Source organism: Erythrolamprus reginae, chromosome 10, assembly GCF_031021105.1.
Source record: "Erythrolamprus reginae isolate rEryReg1 chromosome 10, rEryReg1.hap1, whole genome shotgun sequence".
Taxonomy (NCBI): domain Eukaryota; kingdom Metazoa; phylum Chordata; class Lepidosauria; order Squamata; family Dipsadidae; genus Erythrolamprus; species Erythrolamprus reginae.
In genome coordinates this window covers 22,288,665-22,311,996 of record NC_091959.1, presented here as the reverse complement: position 1 = coordinate 22,311,996, position 23,332 = coordinate 22,288,665, and the positions used below count along the sequence as shown (strand labels likewise).

The window sequence follows — 23,332 nt, the reverse complement described above, 5'->3', positions numbered from 1 at the left end:
AGAATATAGAGATTTTGGTTCAAGGTCATTTGAAGGGTTTTGATGAAGCAAATCACATTATCTCCACAGGGCTGATTAAGACTCAGATTAAGTCAATGTGCACAGAACTGTTCTGCATTATCTGTCTCTCCCCCACTACCTTATGGTTTCTTGTAGAAATTTTTGCAAGTTTAAGGAGCTGCTCAATCCTCCCTCCCTACTCAGCCTTTGAATCACTGTTGTTGTCTCGGAAATAATAACAAAAACATAAATATTCTGCTCGATGTGATCCAATGACCTTTATTTCTTCTGGTTGTGTATTCATTAGCTCTCTTTCTGTTAACACAGACAATGTTATACAAGAATGGTTTTTGCTCATTTGAGGATAAAATAAAAATGTAGATGAGCAATGCAGAAGGAGAGGAAAGTCAACATGTAATTCAGGTGTGACAAAAGCCTCTATCTATATGATTCATTTTTAACGTATACCATATTTCGTATTTTATGTTGGAGTCTGCAAATAATCTTGGCATCTTTATAGATCTGGATTTTTTCTGAAGCTGACTCCCACACTTATAATAGTTCTATGAGTAGCAAAAGAAGAGAATTATTGAAATGTAGTACTAAATTTGTCCCAGATTCCCATGTAGATGCAAATATATCCCTCTATCGTACAATTATACAATGGTACTTTTATTTTAAAATCCACTTCCTTGCCACCTTTCTTAAGTACAAAAAATTGGGTCATCCCTTTCGCTGAAGCACTTCTGAGCTGTAGGAGTTGCATTTCTGAATTTTGGAAAAGTAGGTCATCCCTATCTGAGGCCTGGGACATCTTGTCCAAAAGAAGCTGCCTCATATAATCAAATAAATGGACTTTCCTGGACAGCGCTACTCCCCCAACCCTACACGGAACTGCATTTTCTAACCTATAAATTGGAGCGACTTTAGAAGAAGCAGGACAACCTTTATCTGAGAAATCATACACCTTATCACCGATTGGTGTCATTTTCTCAGAAGACACATAACTTTTTAGCATAAAGGACACCACCTTTCCCGGGAATCCAAATCCCTTAATAGCAGAAGGTGATGTTAACTGATGATGCTGATCTATTACTGTCATTAAAAAAATTGATTGATGTTAATTGGGAACGGCATGAGAGTTCATCCAGACCAGATCTAGAATGAACCGCAAAGAATGAGCTTCTAATGGGTAGAAGGAACAGGAGGAAAAGGAGGAAGAGCCACAACCGAGACAATAGATAAAAGGAGGGAGCAAGAACTGCCACCCTTGTGATGTACTTCTTGGCAGCTTGCGAGCAAGTGAATTGGGCTAACTAGGCTCTTGTAGCTGAGCCTGGACTTCTTTCAATTACTTCTTGAAGATGGCAAAAATATGAATTTGGGCCTCTGAATAATCTGCCCCACAGCATTGCTTTGAGATGTTATGTATGTTCTCCATACATAGCACCTCCATACATAGGTGGGTAAAATGAGGACCCGGATTGTGGGGGCAATAGGCTGGCTCTGTTAAAAAGCGCTATTGCTAACATGTTGTAAGCCGCCCTGAGTCTAAGGAGAAGGGCGGCATAAAAATCAAATAAATAAATAAATAAAATAAATAAATAGCATCTTTGTATGTTCTCCATACAAAGAGAGAAACCAAGAATGGTATTTTAGTCTCCTTGAAGGCCAGTTCGATTTATGTAACTTACGTGTTATATGTAATTTAGACATTTGTATATGAGTATTTAGAAAGAAATCACACTCTTCTTTATATATTCTGCTCACTAGTTCAAGTATTCATTCATTCATTCATTCATTCATTCATTCATTCATTCATTCATTCATTCATTCATTCATTCATTGTATTTATGTGCCACTCACTGTGAAACTGTCAGGAATGGAAGCAATGGAATGCTTTCCGTTTCTTGCAAACCTTGCCAAAAACCTCCACAGAATTTGACGGGGCTTGTACATCATCGGTTCATATATTGCAACAATGCTTAATGTGTAAATAAATAAAGAATAAAAAATCGTAACCACACAAAAGAAAAGAAAAAAAGAAAGAGAAAGAAAGAAAGAAAAAAGGAAGAAAAGAAAGTGGCAAAAATCGAGCAAAATATAAATTTTTTCCCACTCTTCTCTCCAAACTTTTTCACTCTTTTCTCCAAAATCCAATACCAGAAATGTTAGGAATAAGGCAGGAATGAGCAATCTGTGACCTATGACTTGAGTACATTTTGAAGGCTTTGTTTTACATCACTTATCTTTAATACCTCCTGGTCTTATCCTGAATTTATCCTGGGTCTAATTTTGCTTTTTTTTTTTTTTACATCATCACTCTTAGTCCTCTTAGTCACCCCTCCAAGCATATGTAACTGCAGTTCACCAAAAGTTTGTTCAGTCTTGGTTTAATCTTTCTAACAGTAATTGAAGCCTTTAAGCCATTCCTCAACCCACCTGCCAGTTTGCATTATGTTCCCAGTCAATCACAAGTAGACATGATTAAAAGAAAGATGTCTAGATTAAAAAAAAATGCAGTTCTAATGATTCAGAGGTAACATTAGGTAATTTGTTATTTATGTCACATTTTCCCAGAAATAACATGAGATTCTGTTCTTTTCTCTTTTCTCTTTTCTTCTTCTCTTTTCTCTCTTCTCTTTGTTCTCTTTTTTCTTTCTCTTCGTTCTTTCTTCTCTTTTTTCTTTCTTTCTTCTCTTCTCTTATTTCTCTCTTCTCTTTTCTTTCTTCTCTTCTTTCCTTCCTTCCTTTTTTCTTTCTTTCTTTCTTTCTCTCTCTCTTCTCTTTTTTATCTCTTCTCTTCTTTGTTTGACTCTATTCTACTCTAGTTGATCTACTAACTTATCACCATAAAAATGAAAGTAAAGGAAGACTAATTATTATAGGAGGAGTATAAACTGTGCAGATTTTTGAAGAGCCTCGTTGTTTGTAGTTAAGTTCTTTCCCTTTAAATTTTGGAGGTTAATCTGGTTTATGGCGAACCAAGATCAGAGGAATATAATTTTTTTTACCATATGTTCAGAGCAATTGAGAAATGTAGTAAATTTCAGATTACTGCAAGGGGATAACTTTACCCTTTAAGTAGAAGAGGGAGGAAGAATGTAGTGTATAGAAAAAACGGATGGCAAAAACTAAATATGGAATTAGTCTATTTTAACTTAAGTTTTATTACAATTAAATTTATGAAGTGGTGAATGTAGTCTAGATTCCAAGGAAAGAGGATCTGCATTCCAGAGGACCAAGAGACAGCCAAGATTATATAGTTGTGACCAAAATGTCTCAAATATGTCTCCTAAGAACTAGACATTCTTAGAGTATATATTTAATGATGTTATAAGTTTCTTTAATTTGGCAGGATTTCTGTCTATAGGTGAGGAACAGTAAAGAAAACTACTTAGATAGAAGTAAGTTTGTGTATTGTTCTTAGATGTTGGAGCCTTGACATAAGTTAACGTGTTATATATTAATATGTTCCCTTTAGGGGTGGGTTTAATTTACCTTGCTGCAGGTTCACTTCCTCCCACGCTGCATGGACGAAGCTCTTGGGCGTGTTCATGCACAGTGCCAAAAATTATCCTCCCAAAAAGCCCCCCAAAAGATGGCGACCACGTGCACAATGCTGGGAACTTGGCTTCTGCACATGTGTAGAAGAAAAAAAAAACTGGGAAAAAAATTCCCCCAAAATAATCTAAAAAGAAAAATATATTTTAAAAAAACCCAAAAAAAGAGAGATGGTGGTGCCCACAGACCAGCATTGACCGAACAGGTTCCATGATGCCATCGTGACATCACCAGCAGGCCGCTACCAGTTTGGTCGAACCGGTCCGAACCAGGAGGAACCCACTTCTGGTTCCCTTCTATCATCCTAAATCATGTCTAATTTGGTGATTAATTCTGGAGAGCTCTAACCATTTATGGAAGGGCTGCTGGGAATATTTGAGATGATTCTGGAATCTCAGGTTATTAGACTATACATTAGCTCTGGCTAAAAAAATATTTCAGGTAGTGAGTTCCATGCATCAACTACTCAGTACTAAAGTTGTATTTCCTGCAGTCGGGTTTAGAGCGGTTTACTTTAAGTTTGTATCTGTTGTGAGCTCTTGTGTTGTTGTGGTTGAAGCTGAGGTAGTTGTTGACAGGAAGGATGTTTTAGCAGATGATTTTATGGGGTATGCTTAGGTCATGTTTAAGGCGACGTAGTTCTAAGCTTTCTAAACCTAGGATTGTATGTCTAGTTGCGTAGGGTATTCTGTTGCGAGTGGAGGAGTGGAGGGCTCTTCTAGTAAAGTATCTCTCAACGTTTTCTAGAGTGTTTATGTTCAAAATGTGGTGTGGGTTCCAGACAGATGAACTGTATTCAAGGATACTAGCAAAAGTTTTGTATGCTCTGGTTAGTAGTGTGAGATTACCAGAGCAGAAGCTACATACATTAATGTACATATTCCTATTGCATTAATGTATTAATGTACGTATTCCTATTGCTTCCCAGTGCTGAGAGGGAGTGAATAGTTAAAAATTCCCCACATGCTTTATAAGGTATGTAAGGTGGATATTGTACTCACCATCTCCTGACTTCTAACTCGGTGCCTTAACCACCACACCAAATGAAGTTCTCTAAGAACAGTGGGCTATGAAACAGAAAATTGTGAAGTCAATCAGGCTGCAATACCCTGTCAACATCTCCATAGCTGTTTGCTTACTGCCACCTCTTTTCAGTGAAAGCTGTGTTGCATAAATAAGTGTGAAGGACAAGAATGGGGGAATAAAAAGGTCAGGATATTGATGGAGTCAAAATACTGGCGTGGTATAAGCAAGTATTTTTAGATGCTATAATTGAAGCAAAGCAGTGTCATTTTTTTTTCCTTGTCGGAGTTTGCGTATCAAATGCATCTTGGCTTGCGATAATGATAATGATTGCCATACTTCAATATTTATAGGAACTGATGCTTCCTCCTTGAGACTGGCAAGTATGTCAAGCTCTATCTCACCTTCACAGATCAAATGCAGGGCAAATTGTCATGTGTCACTCTTTATTTGAAAATGTTGAATACATTGAGATTCTACATTTTGATGGATGGCCCAAAGTATTTCTCCCAAGGGATTTGGTTTTAAGCTCTTGTAGAAACTTCCTGGTACCTCAGTAGATTCTTCATGATCTATTAGTTTTCTTCAATTTGAAACATTCAAAGATAGGAGGCAAATAATGATGCTTCTCCATAGAGATCGCTTGATATTTACCTAGAAGATCTGATGTGAAAACATAATTGTTTCTGAAACAGTCTTTCTTTCTTTCTTTCTTTCTTTCTTTCTTTCTTTCTTTCTTCTTTCTTTCTTTTTTCTTTCTTTCTTTCTTTTTCCTCCCTCCCTCCCTCTTTCTTTCTTTCTTTTTTCTTTTTCCTCCCTCCCTCTTTCTTTCTTTCTTTTTCCTTCCTCCCTTCCTCCCTCCCTCCCTCTTTCTTTATTTCTTTTTTCTTTTTCCTTTTCCCTCTTTCTTTCTTTCTTTCTTTCTTTCTTTCTTTCTTTCTTTCTTTCTTTCTTTCTTATTGCTGCCTATTCACCCAAGGTGACTCAAGGTGGCTTACAGAATATATAACCACATTTAAAACAATTCTCTCTTAAGAATGTTGTAATTCTTAATAGAGCAAGCTCAAAAGCAGAGACATCACCCTGCCAACAAAAGTGCATCTAGTCAAAGTTATGGTTTTGTCAGTTGCAATGCATGGCTGGGAAAATTTGGACCATAAGAAAGGCTGAACAGCGAAGAATTGAGGCCATTGAACTACGGTGCTGGAGAAGACTCCCGCAAGTCCCTTGGACTGCAAGGCAATCCAACTGGTCAGCCCTAGAGGAGGTCAACCCTGACTGCTCTTTAGAAGGCCAGATATTGAAGATGAAACTCAAATACTTTGCCCACCGAACGAGAAGGAAGGACTTACTGGAGAAGAGCTGAATGCTGGGAACGATTGAGGGCAAAACGGTTGAGAATGATGTGGCTGGATGGAGTCACTGAAGCAGTCGGCATGAGCTTAAATGGACTCCAGAGGATGGTAGAGGACAAGAAGGCCTATAAAAACTTTGTCCATGGGGTTGCAATGGGTCATGACTTCGCAACTAACAACAAAAACAACAAACTTTAACATCTGAGATTCTGTATGGAAAAACAAATAGTTGGGTATTTGGAAGTACAGTAGTTTCATAGCAATTCTATGGCTGCATTTTTTGCTTTGAAATATCTATATGTTCATACACATTGGATAAATAGCTCTGTGCAGGTCAATACAACCAATGAAACTTTATTACGAAGCTCTATTTCCAAGGATTATTAGCTCAGGCTGTTGAAGTATGCAGTTTCTTGCTGTCTTTCAGGCCTTACTGCCTTAGGTCAGAAGATGTCATCCCATGCTAGATTTTGGGAAGTCTGGCTCATTCAGCTAGCTCTTCTCGTTGTCACATAAGCCGTATTGATAGATTAATCTTACATTGTTGTGACTAAACAGCCCTGCAATTTTTTCCTACTGTTCAGTCTAATCTGTCTTGACAGCTGTATCATTAGTTTATATTTGTTGCAATCTCATTCACTCTATTGGCTTCGTGGAGCTCTCAACGTCAGTATTTTTATGCTACCACAGCATCTTTGCACAAGCGCTGAGCCCAACTCAAACAAGCCACTTTGTTTCTGGGGCACATGAAAAAAATGGAATTGCGTAATACTGACATTATGGAGAGATGGAGTTAACGTCTATGGAGATTCTTGATCATCCAGGTCACAATGGTCCCAAAGTTGCTTTTTTCAAGAGGCAACTCGACTTTCTTGGGTTTTTTTTCTCTTGAAGATAGAATAACAAAGTTATTACTGCTGGAAGTTTGTTCCCAGCATCTACTACTCTTTCAGTAAAATAATATTTTCTCATGTTGCTTCTGATCTTTCCCCCAACTAACCTCAGATTGTGCCCCTTTGTTCTTAGGTTCACTTTCCTATTGAAAACACTTCCCTCCTGAACCTTATTTAGCCCTTTAACATATTTAAATGTTTCGATCACGTCCCCCCTTTCCCTTCTGTCCTCCAGACTGTGCAGATAGAGTTTGTTAAATCTTTCTATGCTTAAGACCTTCTACCATTTTTGTAGCCAGTCTTTGGACCCATTCAATTTTATCAACATATTTTTGTAGATGAGGTCTCCAGAACTGAACACAATATTCCAAATGTGGCCTCACCAGCACTCTATACAGCGGGATCACAATCTCCCTCTTCCTGCTTGTTATACCTCTAGCTATTCAGCCAAGCATTCTACTTGCTTTCCCTGCACCTGACCGCAGTATAGATATAAATTTATATATAAAGGAATATACCTTCTGCACCATTCAGTCAAAACATAAGAAGCTTCTTGAATGATAAGCAAAATGTCTTCAAGGAAAAACAAAGAAAATCCAGTTGCCTCTTGAAAAAAACACTTTTGGGAGAGATGGAGTATGAACAGAGAATTATGACAAGAATGGGAATAAAGATCTTTGTGGGAGAACACTTAATTTTTATTTATAATTCTGGGAGCGTTGACCTACTCAAGTAAATATGTTTATGCATGCGGATGGACTGATAATTTGTTGCTCTGCTTTGTATTGCTTTGGCATATTGTTTTATAAAACTTAAAAAGGCTTACCAATTAATGAACCTATATCTTAGGTATATCCAGATTGGTGTTCTCCAGAGCTATTAAGGCTATAATTCCCAGAATCCCTAATTAACATATCTGGAGGACATCCATTTGAAGGACATTAATGTACGTGTTGTGGTGAAGATTTCTTAGGCTAATATAAGTTCTCTTTTTTGGAGGTGGAACAATTGAATCACTCGCTTATACAATAGAATATAATTCTTATTGGCCAAGTGTAATTGGACACACAAGGAATTGGTCTATGGTACTCTCAGTGCACGTAAAAGAGATGTCGCATGAATCCCAGCGACCGGTTGGGTCGGCCTTCTCCAGGTTCCGTCAACTAGACAATGTTGCTTGGCGGGGCCTAGAGGAAGAGCCTTCTCTGTGGGGGGCCCGGCCCTCTGGAATCAGCTCCCCCCAGAGATTCGCACTGCCCCCACCCTCCTCATCTTCCATAAAAGCTTAAATCTGTGCCGCCAGGCTTGGGGCCATTAGACCCTAGCCCCCTGGCTAACGAGTGTAGTATGTTTTGCGACGTGAATGGGGATGAATGATTTTAAATGTTAGTAGAGGTTTAAAGTTTTTCTAGTAAAATTAATTGGATTTTTAGATTTGTACATTGTATATTGTTTGCTATGTTGTGGGCTACCCCGAGACCTCGGAGAGGGGCGACATACAAATCCAATTAATGAATAAATAAATGAATGAATGAATGAATGAATGAATGAATGAATGAATGAAAGCTATACAGTGGTACCTCTACTTATGAACTTAATTAGTTCCGTGACCGGGTTCTTAAGTAGAAAAGTTTGTAAAAAGAAGCAATTTTTCCTATAAGAATCAATGTAAAAGCAAATAATGTGTGTGATTGGGGAAACCACAGGGAGTGGGGAGGCCCTGTTTCTTCCCAGGAGATTCCTAGAGTGGCCCCATGGAGGCTTATCCCTGCCTTTTCTGTCCCTGTTTCCTCCCAGGAGATTCCTAGAGAGGCCCCATGGAGGCTTATCCCCGCCTTTTCTGGCCCTGTTTCTTCTCAGGAGATTCCTAGAGAGGCTCCAGAGAGGCTTCTCCCCGCCTTTTCTGGCTCTTTTTCCTTCCAGGAGATTCCTAGAGAGGCCCCACGGAGGCTTCTCCCTGCCTTTTCCAGTTACAGTTTTGGAGGCTCAGGTTTGTAAGTGGAAAATGGTTCTTCAGAAGAGGCAAAAAAATCTTGAACACCCAGTTCTTATCTAGAAAAGTTCCTAAGTAGAGGTGTTCTTAGGTAGAGGTACCACTGTACAGTGATTTTACTGATATTTCTCTTGATAGATTGTTAACATTTCTTATACATTTCACTGGCCAACTGGATAACTTTTACAACCTGTACTTTTGTTGATCTGGGTTCAACTATTGACTTCGACATAGACAACTTTTCCATGATAGCTTGAGCATTTGCCTACGATTAACAGCCTGCTAATTTGTTTTTGATTATTTTAGCTGGCGTCTTACTATGAAACCATAATACAGCACTATACATTTAGAATGCTAATTGGTTTCATGTCTGCTTTTAAATGGTTTTTTTCCTGTCTTCTTATAAGTTCTGTTTTTGACTATGCAAAGTGATCTATTTTACTTATTGCTTGCACTTTATCTTAGCAATTGATCGGCGACCTTATGAGGAATTGAAGTATTTACACAGTTTTTTTAATCAGACTATTCAGTCTAGGGTCAGTGTGTTCATCCATGCTCTGATTATGGTGAGTTTAAAAATAGAGGAACCTGAAAATAGAGATTTTTCTACCTTAATTGAGTTAAATTTCTGTCTGATTGGTTACATTGATCTGGACCTTTGCCTGTGGATTAGTTATTTTCAGCATTTTAATGTATCACCAACTGTGAATTATTTCAGTTATTGTAATGGGGATGGAGACCTTAATTGCAAATGCAATATGAAGCAGCTCAGTTCTTAGACCAGAAAAAAAATCTTTTTCTTTCTTTGGAGAAAATTCAGATGAAAGGTAAATAAGAGATCTGAAGTACAGTGTAGGTGGTGAGGGTAAGGCGTTTATTGTGGAACTCTACAACTTCTTTGAAAGGATGCAGGGGAAGGCATACGAAATACCTCTTTTTGAATTATTAACAGAGTTATTTTTTTTATTTAATTTATTTAATTTGACTTCTGTGCCACCCAATCCTGAAGGACTCAGTGCAGTTTACAACAATATAAAATACAGAACAATAAAAATAAGTCAAATGTACAATCTAAACTATAAAGCCTAATTAAAACCATAGTTAAACTAACTAGTCAACCTGCATACATTCCCATTCATACAATTTGGCCATGATAGTTGTTAATTCATGGCCCCCTAGGCCTGCCAGCAAAGCCAGGTCTTCATGGCCTTAAAGAAGGCCAGTAGGGTGGGACTTTATTCCATACAACCATATCTCCCAGTCCCGCCAACCTGCATTGCTTAGTCGACAGGATCTGGGAGAGGCCAACTCTGTGTGATCTTATTGGTCTCTGGGAGGTACGTGGCAAGAGACGGTCCCGCAAATAACCTGGCCCAGAGCCATGTAGGGCTTTATAGGTAATAACCAACACCTTGAATTGTGCCCGGAGACTAATAGGAAGCCAGTGCAGCTTGCGGATTGTAGGTGTTATATGGATGTACCAAGGTAGATCCATGATGGCTCGCGCAGCTGCATTCTAGACCATTTGGAGTCTCTTAACACTTGGAAATGGAAAGGGACCTTGGAGATCTTCTTGTCTTCTTATTAAAGCAGCCATGTCTCTTTCCAGACTTTCAAGGAGAGATGCCTGGGGAGAGTGAAAAACTGCCAAACTGGCCAAATGGAAGTTTGGAAATGAACTTCCAATTGGGCTGTTGGCCTATTTTTTGCTGTGCTCAGGATTCAGGAGGCTTTTCTGAGTAGCAATAGCAATGGCACTTATATACCACTTCATAGTGCCTTACAACCCTCTCTAAGCCGTTTACAGAGAGTAAGCATATTACCCCCAACAAGGTCCCTTCCAACTCTGTTAATCTATTTTATTTTAGAAACATAGAAACATAGAAGACTGACGGCAGAAAAGACCTCATGGTCCATCTAGTCTGCCCTTTTACTATTTCCTGTATTTTATCTTACAATGGATATATGTTTAGCCCAGGCATGTTTAAATTCGGTTACTGTGGATTTACCAACCACGTCTGCTGGAAGTTTGTTCCAAGGATCTACTACTCTTTCAGTAAAATAATATTTTCTCATGTTGCCTTTGATCTTTCCCCCAACTAACTTCAGATTGTGTCCCCTTGTTCTTGTGTTCACTTTCCTGTTAAAAACACTTCCCTCCTGAACCCTATTTAACCCTTTAACATATTTAAATGTTTCGATCATGTCCCCCCTTTTCCTTCTGTCTTCCAGACTATACAGATTGAGTTCATTAAGTCTTTCCTGATACGTTTTATACTTAAGACCTTCCACCATCCTTGTAGCCCGTCTTTGGACCCGTTCAATTTTGTCAATATCTTTTTGTAGGTGAGGTCTCCAGAACTGAACACAGTACTCCAAATGTGGTCTCACCAGTGCTCTATATAAGGGGATCACAATCTCCCTCTTCCTGCTTGTTTTGTATCATTAAATAAATTCATGCAGGTAAGTCCTCGACTTACAACAGTTCATTTACTAACCGTTCAAAGTTACAACAGCCCTGGGGGAAAAAAAAGATTTATGACCATTTTTTGCGCTTTTGACCCCTGCGGCAACCCCCATACTCACGCAATTTACATTCGGATGCATGGCAACTGGCTCACATTTATGATGGTCATAGTGTCCCAGCGTCGCATAACCCCCTTTTTCTACCTTCTGACCCGCAAAGGCAATGGAGGATGCTAAAAGCCGGGATACTGATTTAACACCAAATTTAACGCTTAACAAATGTGGCAGGAAAAGCCATAAATGGGCCAAATCTCGCTTAACAAATGTCTCACCCAGCAATCTAAATTATGGGCTCATTTGTAGCCGTACATCAAGGACTTATCTGTATATCACCTATCTGGCTGTAATAAAAGACTTCAGTTTGATAATGCTTCTTTCTAGGTCTTTGGGATCTTCAAATCACCCAGTCTTTTTTTTTTTTTTTTGGGTCTGGCATTATCAAGGGTTGGCCTGACAGTCTCAAAATGGGTGAACAGTTTGGTCAGGCGGTAGGAAAAGCGAGTAGAATGCTTGGCTGCATAGCTAGAGGTATAACAAGCAGGAAGAAGGAGATTGTGATCCCGCTGTATGGAGCGCTGGTGAGACCCCATTTGGAATACTGTGTTCAGTTCTGGAGACCTCACCTACAAAAAGATATAGATCAAATTGGACGGGTCCAAAGATGGGCTACAAGAATGGTGGAAGGTCTTAAGCATAAAACTTATCAGGAAAGACTTAATGAACTCAAACTGTAGAGTCTGGAGCACAGAAGGAAAAGAGGGGACATGATCAAAACATTTAAATATGTTCAAGGGTTAAATAAGGTTCAGGAGGGAAGTGTTTTTAATAGGAAAGTGAACACAAGAACAAGGGGGCACAATCTGAGGTTAGCTGGGGGGAAGATCAGAAGCAACGTGAGAAAATATTATTTGACTGAAAGAGTAGTAGATGCTTGGAACAAACTTCCAGCAGACGAGGTTGGTAAATCCACAGTAACTGAATTTAAACATGCCTGGGATAAACATATATCTATCCTAAGATAAAATACAGGAAATAGTATAAGTGCAGAGTAGATGGACCATGAGGTCTTTTTCTGCCGTCAGTCTTCTACGTTTCTAGGTTTATAAGGGTTGAACCTGAAGCGTTTTTATCAGGTGAAACATCTGCTTTAAGCCCTGAGCATTTGTTCCTCTCTGTGAAAATAAGGTGTTCCAAGCGCTGCAACCTATTTAGAAAGTTTGCCTAACTTAACCCTCGGCAGCTAAGAAAAAAAAGTCATGCTCTGCTGTACCTGTCCTAGTTTTTCTGGCAGATGATTCATCAGAGGATTGAGATTTATTTGTTTTTTAACCCACTCTTTCAAGGCTTTTTTTGCGGTGTTGTATGAGCCCCTGTGTCAGGTGCAAACATCCAGGAGCCAAGATGGAATCCAGAAGCGCATGTCGTCCCTGGGGTCGTGATGGGTCGGACACAACTTCGCAACTAACAGCAACCACCTGTTGTTCCGACCCCCCCCCCCCCAAAACACAAAGAACTTCAAAGTTGGAATTGGAATAAGGGACATTTCATAAAATATGTGAATTCTTTCACTTAAAAATCACCATAAGATGGGGCTTGTTAGCGGTTTCGAAATAATGTCCTCTTTAGCAATTCAAGTATTGATATGATGGTGGTATGCATAATGTTCTGGCCTGCGCTTAGCCCCTTCGAATATGCCTGGTAGCACGCGGCATATATAAAATCCCTCATTTGCATACCTGCACTTTCTCCTGTCCCCGTTGCTACGAATGTTGCTATGACATGTTTTGAGGTTCTCGAGGTTTGTGAAAAGGTGACTGAAAGAGCTGTCACAAATGCTGGTGATTAGAATGACGAATCGCAGGGTGGGTGGAAAGAAGAGCTTCATTTCTAAACGACTTGCATGGGCTGATAAAATATGCCAGGGGAAAAAAATGGGACTGCGCAGAGAACTTTCCTCCCAAATGTCAGATGGATTTTGGCATGAAGAACTACCTGCGCTGACTTGGCAGCTGCTCTTTGTTCTAATAGAGAGCTCTTGCTCAAATTGAGACAGTGGCAGGAACAAGTATTATGGGCAGAAGAGGGTTGTGGAAATGGAGACATAGCCGAGCACAGTGATGGCGAACCTATGGCATGGGTGCCACAGGTGGTACACAGAGCCATATCTGCTGACACATGAGCTGTTGCCCTAGCTCAGCTCCAATGTGCATGTGTGTGCCAGCCAGCTGATTTTGGCTCACACAGAGGCTCTGGGAGGGTGTTTTTGGCTTCCAGAGAGCTTCCATGGGAATGAGGGAGGGCATTTTTACCCTTCTCCGGCTCCAGGAAAGCCTTTGGAGCTTGTGGTGGGTGAAACACAAGCCTACTGGGCCCACCAGAAGTTGGGAAGCAGGCCATTTCCAGCCTCCAGAGGGCCTCTGGTAGGGCAGGGGAAGGTGTTTTTGCCCTCCCCAGGCATTGAATTATGGGTGTGGGGAAAGTAAAAACATCCTCCTCCACCCTCCCACCCCCGAGGCTCTCTGGAAGCCAAAAACACCCTCCCAGAGCCTTTTTGCAAGCCAAAAATCAGCTGGCTGGCACAAACATGCACGTTGGAGCTGAGCTAGAGTAACAGAGCAGATATGACTCTGTGTGCCACTTAGTGCCACTGCACGAGGGGCACAAAATAGATGGGCCTGAGGCAAAAATGAAATGTAAGTTAAGGTTAATGCGATTAAAAAGGAGGGCTCTGAAGGGCTATTGATTTCACTCTGTCCATTTAAAACTTACATCAGTGATTGCATGACCTCCATAAATGCCATCCGGTAAATTAAATAATAAATAATTTTAAACTTCAAGCTTTTCTCCTACTGTCCTCATTTTCTGCCAATTTCTTCCACTGGACATATGGACTTAGTCTAAGCTGATTTTTGAAAAATGGTTTCCAGCTGTAAGATTTCATAAGTGCTTGAGATTAGCCTTCCAGAACACCTAATTTAGAGAAAACTACCATTACCGTTTGCCTTTAGACAGAGTTGTCTTGCTTAGGAGATGGTAGGTTGTATTCTTTCTTTGAAGATATCGAGGTAAATTCTAAAGAGGGAGAGTTATGTCTGAAGGGTAACTTGAGCTGCTCAATTGAGCAGGAGGTTGAAATAGATGACTTTAAATACTATAATGCTGTTTATTTTGTCCTACTGTTGTTGCTATTTTGACAGTGGTTATTTTTATTTTAAGACTAGTAGCTGTATACCCGTGCTTCGCTATGAAATAGAACTCCTTAGCATGGAGTACAATGTCTAAACTCCCGGCTCGCAGACCAGATGACTCACGGCCACTGGCAGTTGGAACAGAGTTCTTTTCAGGTGGGAAGGGGGAGTAGAATGTCTAACTCCTTAGCATCAGAGGGTATTAATAATAATATAAGAAATAATTAATGATCTGATGGTCATTTCAAAGAAAACCTTCCTTAGCAAGCATCTAAAAGCCAAGAGGAACATACGTGCCAAGTTTCAAGTTTGTAGGCTTTACAGTTCTGGAGATTTCCTGATGAAGCATGAGTGGCATTTGGTTTATATATAGATAATACAGGAGAATATTCATGAATCTCTCTCTAGACCTATCATCTCTATCTCTCTCTCTATAATTATCATCTATATCTTCTCCATCTTTGTCATCAATCTTTCCTCTTTCTCTCTCTTTCTCTCTCCTTTCTCTCTTTTTCTCTACCTCTCTTTTTCCCAATATCCCTATCTATATTCTAAACTCCATTTGTATTATTTTTATACAAAGGTTGACTAGGATAACTAGACAAATTTATTCTCAGCCTGTGTACATGCAAAAGTAAGGGGGAAAAAAAATCTTAGCCTCAGAATTTCTGCTGAGTGAAGATTTATCTATTAATTCCTGTTAGAGCCTCAGTGTCAGAAACAATGTACTGAAAAGGATAAATGAGTAGAAAAAAGCAACAGGGAAGAATAATTTCTTCAGGGATAGAGAAGTGATGTTCAACTTTGGATTCCAAGTTTTATTGTGATGCAGTTTTTATGAGCTTACATCATTTGCCAGCTGCTTGAAAATAATTACAATTGTTGTTTATTCACACCTGAAAACCCAAGTTTGGGAACGAATTAGTTAGAATGAGATACTTAAATTGGTAAGCTTTTTTATTCCATTGTGGTGGGACATTCATTGGATTGTTCTAACTTAATCAGAAAGCAGAAGTAAGGAAAAAGGAAATACAGTACACAGATAAACTGTACTTAGGTAGTTTCTCTTTCAAAGCATAGTGGAAACATGTTGCATGAACTGGCTGTCCTATTATATGAATACAATAATTGTGCTACATCAATCTGGTGTATAATTATAGTAATTATGTCATATGAAGCTGGCTACCAAAGTGTTTGGATGGGAGGGAGAAAAAATATAATAAATATGAATACAATGTGATGCATGGTTGCTTGTGAGCTTCCTGATTCTGGAGCCATCCAGATAATCATTGTTGAAATTATAGGATGGTTGGAATGATCCAGACACCTAATCCAGCTGGAGTTGTTTCTGTATTCGCATATCTGAACTGGGAATTTGAAAGAAGGGATTGCTTGTTTTAGGTCCTGTTGAAGAGGTATTAGTTTAATGAAAAGAAGGACTAGGGGAGACATGATAGCAGTGTTCCCATATCTCAGGGGTTGCCACAAAGAAGGAATCAACCTATTCTCCAAAGCATCTGAGGGTAGAACAAGAAGCAATGGGTAGAAACTGAACAAGGAGAAGAAGTAACTTAGAACTAAGGAGAAATTTCCTGACAGTTAGAACAATTGGTCAGTGGAACGGCTTGCCTCCAGAAGTTGTGAATGCTCCAACACTTTTTAAGAAAATGTTGGACAACCATTTGCCTGAAGTAGTGTAGGGTTTCCTGCCTAAGCAGGGGGTTGGACTAGAAGACCTCCAAGGTCCCTTCCAACTCTGTTGTTGTTGTTGTTGTTGTTATTATTATTACTATTATTATTATTATTATTATTATTATTTATAATCAATAAAGGACAATATTTGTACCTTGACGTTGAAATGAGGCACCCTTGGTGGCATTTTTCTTGCAGACATTTCATAGCAATAGCACTTAGCAATAGCATTTAGACTTATATACTGCTTCACAGTGCTTTGCAGCCCTCTCTAAGTGGTTTACAGAGTCAGCCTATTGCCCCCAACAATCTGGGTCCTCATTTTAACAACCTTGAGCCTGCTGAGATTCGATCTGCCAAACTGCTGGCAGCTGGTGATCAGCAGAAGTAGTTTGCGGCACTGCACTCTAACCACTGCACCACTGAGGGTCTTGACCCAAACTAACATCAGCAGTGTCAGTCACTCGTGATGTTTCTTAATTTGGATAATGAAAATGTCTGCAACAAAACAACCCAAGCTCAGAGAGCACCAAGGGCCCCTCAGAAATATATCGTATCTTTCGGAGTATAAGACGCACTACAATATAAGACACACCTTAGTTTTGGGGGAGAAAAATAGGAAAAAGAATCTGCTTAACAGGTATTCATCTGACTAGCATTAGTCTGGTCAGCTTCAGCACATTATTTTATACCCTGGTTAAGGGCTTATTTTTTTTTTATTCTGAGAGAGTAACAATGAAAGAGCTTGCAAACCAGTAAAAGCTGGGAACATCATTAGCACCTGGTTAGGCGTAGAAAGAAACTTACTCAGAGCAAGTTAGAGTAATGGAAAAAAAAACCTGCAAAGACTTAGGGCTTGGAAAACATTCTTTGCAGAGAGAAACAATGAAAGAGCCTGCAAGGTAAGAGCTGGGAAGATCATTAGCAGGTAATTAAGGCTGGGGAAAAAAAAGCTACATCCAGAGTATAAGACACACCCTAATTATCAGCCTATATTAGGGAGGAAAAAGGTGCATCTTATACACCAAAAAATACAGTAATCCCACCCCACCTGTGTCCCCCTTCTGCCACACGGTGCAGCTGGCGTTATGAAGGAGGCGTAATAAATAAGACCTGCTGAAAAACTGGGGCAGTATTTTGGGCCCGAGATATTGCAGAATGCCTTTGTGTGGGCATGAACTAAATGCTGCAGCTTGTTCAAAGGCAAATGCATCCATCATTCTGGCACTCCACGATAGCCCAGAGGCACCTGAATCCCTTGTATAGATGGAGGAGGCTTGCTGCTGCCTAAAAGCAGAGGTTATCCGTGGCACTATCTGAATGGCAGTGGGAATCTTTCACAGGGTACAGAGTCTGGCTTCCCATTTTCCCCTGAGGATATTCCTTCCCATCAGCATGCAGAAGATACAGCCCAAGACAAAGGCTGCAGATGTTTATTGCTGCTACAGAAAAGAGATTTGGCTCAGCGGTAAGGCAAACACTTTGCATACAAAAGATCCCGGATTTTCAGACCCAGCATCTCCAGCTACAGAAGGAAGTCTCTGTCAGGCTCTAAAACTGTTGGAACCTATGATATACAAGCGCAAACCACGGGAGGGGAAACTACCATTCGTAACCATTTCTAGTCTCATTGGTTTCCGGCCACCTGGGCAAAGACAGATCAAGGTTGAAGGTCCAATAGCATGTACCGGTTCCCTCATCTCTGACCAACACAGGGCTATATTCTGGATATCAAGGGGCTGAAAACGTATGTCGCATATGAAAAACTTTATAACCTGAAAGAAAAGTTAAAATTTCTATTTATAAAGCCAGAGGTGAAGTTCCCAGTTGCTCATTGTTCAGAAGAGTTTAAGCTCTATTTCCCTCCACCACCACCACCAATTGCTTTTCTAGATTTTTTTCAACCACAATACCAAATGAATCAATAAAACTATTGATGGAATTCCATAGTCCAGTGCAGTGTTTCCCAACCTTGGCAAATTGAAGATATCTGGACTTCAACTCCCAGAATTCCCCAGCCAGCGAAATATGGGAGTTGAAGTCCAAATATCTTCAAGTTGCCAAGGTTGGGAAACACTGGTCTAGTGGATAGATAATGCATAGCTATTTAATGCAATTGTAAAACAACCAAAGGTTTCCCCAGTACCAAGATCTGTCTGTCTGTCTGTCTGTCTGTCTGTCTATTTTTTGCCATTTTCTTCCTTTTTTGTCCTCCCTCCCTCCTTCCCTCCCCTCCCTCCCTCCCTCCTTCCTTCCTTCTCTTTCTCCACTCCCTTCCCTTTCCCTTCCCTAGCTTCCTGGAAGCTCATTTAATGATATTGCAGCCCACAATGTAATGTCTACATTTTGTAGGTGGAACAGGTTCTAGAATTTTTTTTTAAAGAAAAAGTATTCAGGCCTTCCAAGTTTATTCCCCAAAGTAAATGCAGGGATTAAAAATTTGGAAAACCTGAAAAAGAATTCTTTGTCCATGCAGATTTGCACTGCAGCTGAACACAGCTGGTAGGCTGCAGTGATGGCCAGTCTCTCCCACCAATGCACAGAGGGCTTCAGCTTGGAAACCCTGCCCCATATTAAGAGAAAGGACGAAATAAAATGCTTGAGTTCGCACAAGGGGAGCAAGATTGGCTCTTGGCAATTGCAAGCTGCTCTTCTGGGCCTTAGAGAGCACCAACCCTCCGAGCGAGGTTTGAAATGCCTTTCATTCATGGAATAAACTTCCTCCTTTTTGTTTTTTCCTCTTCTTCCTTCTGATTTTTTGAATTCTTTAGGCAGTTCCCAGTCTCTGTTCAGTCCTCTTAAAATAACAGACTTTTGCAAGTTTGGCAGTTGAATGAACTGGGGGGGGAGGGGAAGGGAGGGCCAGGCCAGGCCTTTAGAATTGGCTAGTCTTTTCTTCCCTGTCTTGGCTGTATTTCTTGCGGTGCCTGCTGTTGCCACGACAACTCGGGATGTGTCTTTTAGCTCAGTGATATCATCAGGCATCCCAACAACTGAGGGCCTGTGCTCCGAGGCAACATCGGCTATTGTGCGCCTTTCACAGCTCCTGTTTCTTCTCAATTGGTCGCAATTGTCCAGCTTGCGTTCTTGGCTTGCCGGTTCTTCGTCTTTCTCTCTCTCTCTCTCTCCCCCCCTCTCTCACATACACACCTCACAACTTCCTTGCCAAGCATCCAGACCACTTCAGAAACCCCTAAGTAGAAATAGTACAGCTGCAGTCTTGAGTTTTGATGTGCAGAAGATGCATTCGTATCAGCAAGGGTGGCATGCAGTTAACCTTGGACAGTGCAAGGAGATTTTGTCAGTTGTGTAAAAAAAAGCCCTTTAAGTTAGAACAGAACAGAACAGAACAGAATAGAATAAGACTTGGAAGGGACCTTGGAGGTCTTTTATTCCAACACCCTGCTTAGGCAGGAAACCCTACACTACTTCAGACAGATGGTTATCCAATATCTTCTTAAAAACCTCCAGTACTGGAGCATTCACAATTTCTGGAGGCAAGCTGTTCCACTGATTAACCATTCTGACTGTCAGGAAATTTTTCCTTAGTTCTAAGTTGCTTCTCTCCTTGTTTAGTTTCTACCCATTGCTTCTTGTTCTACCCTCAGGTGCTTTGGAGAATAGGTTGACTCCCTCTTCTTTGTGGCAGCCCCTGAGATACTGGAACACTGCTATCATGTCTCCCCTGGTCCTTCTCTTATTAAACTAGCCATGCCCATTTCTTGCAACCGTTCTTCTTATGTTTTAGCCTCCAGTCCCCTAATCATCTTTGTTGCTCTTCTCTGCACTTTTTCTAAAGTCTCAACATCCTTTTTGCATCGTGGCGACCAAAACTGAATGCAGTATTCCAAGTGTGGCCTTACTAAGGCCCTATAAAATGGTGTTAACACTTCAGGTGATCTTGATTCTATCCCTCTGTTAACGCAGCTTATGACTGTATGACTGTAACTTGTTGCTTGTATCCTTAGGATTTTTTGTTAATAATGTTTCCTCATTGCTTATTTGACACCTATGACAATCATTCAGTGTTGTACCTCATGATACTCGACAAATGTATCTTTTCCTTTATGTACACTGAGAGCATATGCACCAAAGACAAATTCCTTGTGTGTCCAATCACAATTGGCCATTAAAGAATTCTATTCTATTCTATTCCATTCCATTTCACCCCACCCCATCCCACCCCACCCCACCCCATCCCATTCCATTCCATTCAACACTCTACTCCTTGCAGTAGCATCTAAATTCCTCAACTACTTGTGGCTAGGTTTTTGCACTAGTTAGTGTTAAAAGAACATTCCGAAGGTTTCCTTTCCTCCAAGAATTTGAGAGGAGGAAGGCTGTTGGGGGCTAAAGTGCACACACTGGGTGTGTGAAGATAATTAAAACTGAACAGTGATTAGTGAAACAGGTCTTGCAACTATAACAAATAGGAAATTCATTTATAGTGGTTAGCAAAGTCAGGCAACTCTTTCTTACCAACAGGGAAATCAAAGATGATGTGCCTTGGAAGGAAGCGATTTCTGGTTAGAGGAAACAAGGCGGAATAATAATAAGATAGTAACTTAAACCTGCTTCCTCTTTATGACTAATAAGTAATGAGGCAACACAGAGTTAGTACCATTAAATAAGGGCTTCCACTTGTCCAGTCCTAATATAATCATGTATAACCACCAGTATATGTTGGATGTTCGGAGTATCATTGAGTGAGAGAACTTTGTGACTGCCGCTTGAATTAAAAATGGTTAATCATGTACAGTATTCTGAAATTGGTGTAAATTCTTCATGATCTCATGGATATATTCTTTTTCCACACGATAATCTTTCCCCAACCATTGGCTCTTCCAATAGTACTTTTTACTATGGTAATTGAACATATCTTGCTAATAGTTGTTTTTTCTTCTCTCTTCTACCACCTTTCCCAGGATTATAGACTTCTCCAGAGAGATAGGTATTCACATAGTATCCAAAATATGGTTTAAGTCAGGTCATTTGTGCCTCGGGAGCAATGGGTTGATTGAGTTTATGATCCATTTGTTTGTTTTCTTGGGGATCTGGTATGATGGTATTCTCAGGAGATTTCTCTTTCGATCTTGCTTCTTCAGACTTCAACACTTCCATGGAGTGTTACAGAATAAAACATTTCCTGCATGAATAATAATAACACAGGTCTACAAAAAATATTTTTTGTAATCATCGGAGTTGAACTTGTACTTTTCTGAATCATTTTTTTTTTTGTTCTGATTTAGAAAATGTATATAGCTTTTCTTTAGCAGGTATAGTTTCCATGGAGCAGCATCATTATTATAAGGTATAGGAAATATACTGGCAAGATTAAGAAAATAATAATCTACATATCAGAAATAACATAATAACAAAAATGCTTCTATATCAGACACTTTATGTGATAGAGCAAACTAAGCATATTTTTGGAATCAGCACATCAAACTCCATAAAAGAGGCATATTACTTTTGCTAGAAACATAGAAGTCTGACGGCAGAAAAAGACCTCATGGTCCATCTAGTCTGCCCTTATACTATTTCCTATATTTTATCTTAGGATGGATATATGTTTATCCCAGGCATGTTTAAATTCAGTTACTGTGGATTTACCAACCTCGTCTGCTGGAAGTTTGTTCCAAGGATCTACTACTCTTTCAGTAAAATAATATTTTCTCACGTTGCTTTTGATCTTTCCCCCAACTAACTTCAGATTGTGTCCCCTTGTCCTTGTGTTCACTTTCCTATTAAAAACACTTCCCTCCTGAACCTTATTTAACCCTTTAACATATTTAAATGTTTCAATCATGCCCCCCCCTTTTCCTTCTGTCCTCCAGACTATATAAATTGAGTTCATTAAGTCTTTCCTGATACATTTTATGCTTAAGACCTTCCACCATTCTTGTAGCCTGTCTTTGGACCCGTTCAATTTTGTCAATATCATTTTGTAGGTGAGGTCTCCAGAACTGGACACAGTACTCCAAATGGGGTCTCACCAGCGCTCTATATAGCGGGATCACAATCTCCCTCCTGCTTGTTATACCTCTAGATATGCAGCCAATCATCCTACTTGCTTTTCCTACCACCGGACCACACTGCTCACCCATTTTGAGACTGTCAGAAATCACGACCCCTAAATCCTTCTCTTCTGAAGTTTTTGCTAACACAGAACTGCCAATACAATACTCAGATTGAGGATTCCTTTTCCCCAAGTGCATTATTTTACATTTGGAAACATTAAACTGCAGTTTCCATTGCTCTATCTAAATCATTTATTATATTACACACGCCTCCAAGAATATCAACCCTATTGCACATTTTAGAGTCATTGGCATATAGGAAAACCTTCCCTACCAAACCGTCCCCTATGTCACTCACTAACATATTAAAAAGAATAGGAACCAGAACAGCCCCTTGTGGCACACTGCTTGTAACCTGTCTCTGCTCCGAATACTCACCATTAACAACAACTCTCTGATGTCTACACTTCAGCCAACTGCAAATCCACTGAACCATCCAGGGATTAAGTCCAATCTTCACTAATTTATCTATCAGCTCTTTATGTGGAACTGTATCAAAGGCTTTTCTGAAGTCCAGATAGGCAATATCAACGGCACCACATTCATCCAACACCTTTGTGACATAGTCAAAGAAATCAATGAGATTAGTCTAACATAATTTGCCTTCAGTAAAGCCATGCTAATTTGGGTCCAATAAGTTATTGTTTTTTAGGTGCTGATTTATCCTCTTTTTGAGTAGAGTCTCCAACATTTTAACTATAACTGATGTCAAGCTAACTGGCCTGTAGTTACCAGCTTCTTCTCTACTGCTCTTCTTGTGGATAGGCACAACACTGGCCATTCTCCAATCCTCAGTAACATCTCCTGTTAACAGGGATTGGTTAAACAAATCAGTCAGGGGGTTAGCAATGACAGATCTGAGTTCTTTAAGAACTCTGGGGTGGATGCCATCTGGTCCCATTGCCTTATTTGTCTTTAATTGTTCAAGTTCTTCTAAGACACGGTTTCTAAGATCACTGGAGCTGAATCCGTACAGCTGGAAGCAATGCTATATCCCTCTATAGTATTATATTGTAAG

The 23,332-nt window shown here is 39.9% G+C and overlaps 1 protein-coding gene across 5 annotated transcripts in view; it reads left to right on the top strand.

Moving 5' to 3' along the window:
* NTRK3 (neurotrophic receptor tyrosine kinase 3) overlaps nucleotides 1–23,332 on the top strand; it is a 511,401-nt gene that overhangs the window by 80,088 nt on the left and 407,981 nt on the right. Inside the window, exon 1 of one of the 5 annotated variants that reach the window (XM_070761942.1) lies at nucleotides 18,847–18,921. The exons of the other annotated variants lie outside the window; for them this stretch is intronic. The gene's annotated coding sequence lies outside the window, so the exon portion shown is untranslated. Of the gene's footprint in view, nucleotides 1–18,846; nucleotides 18,922–23,332 lie in introns of those variants that run through there. 5 annotated transcript variants of the gene reach the window in all.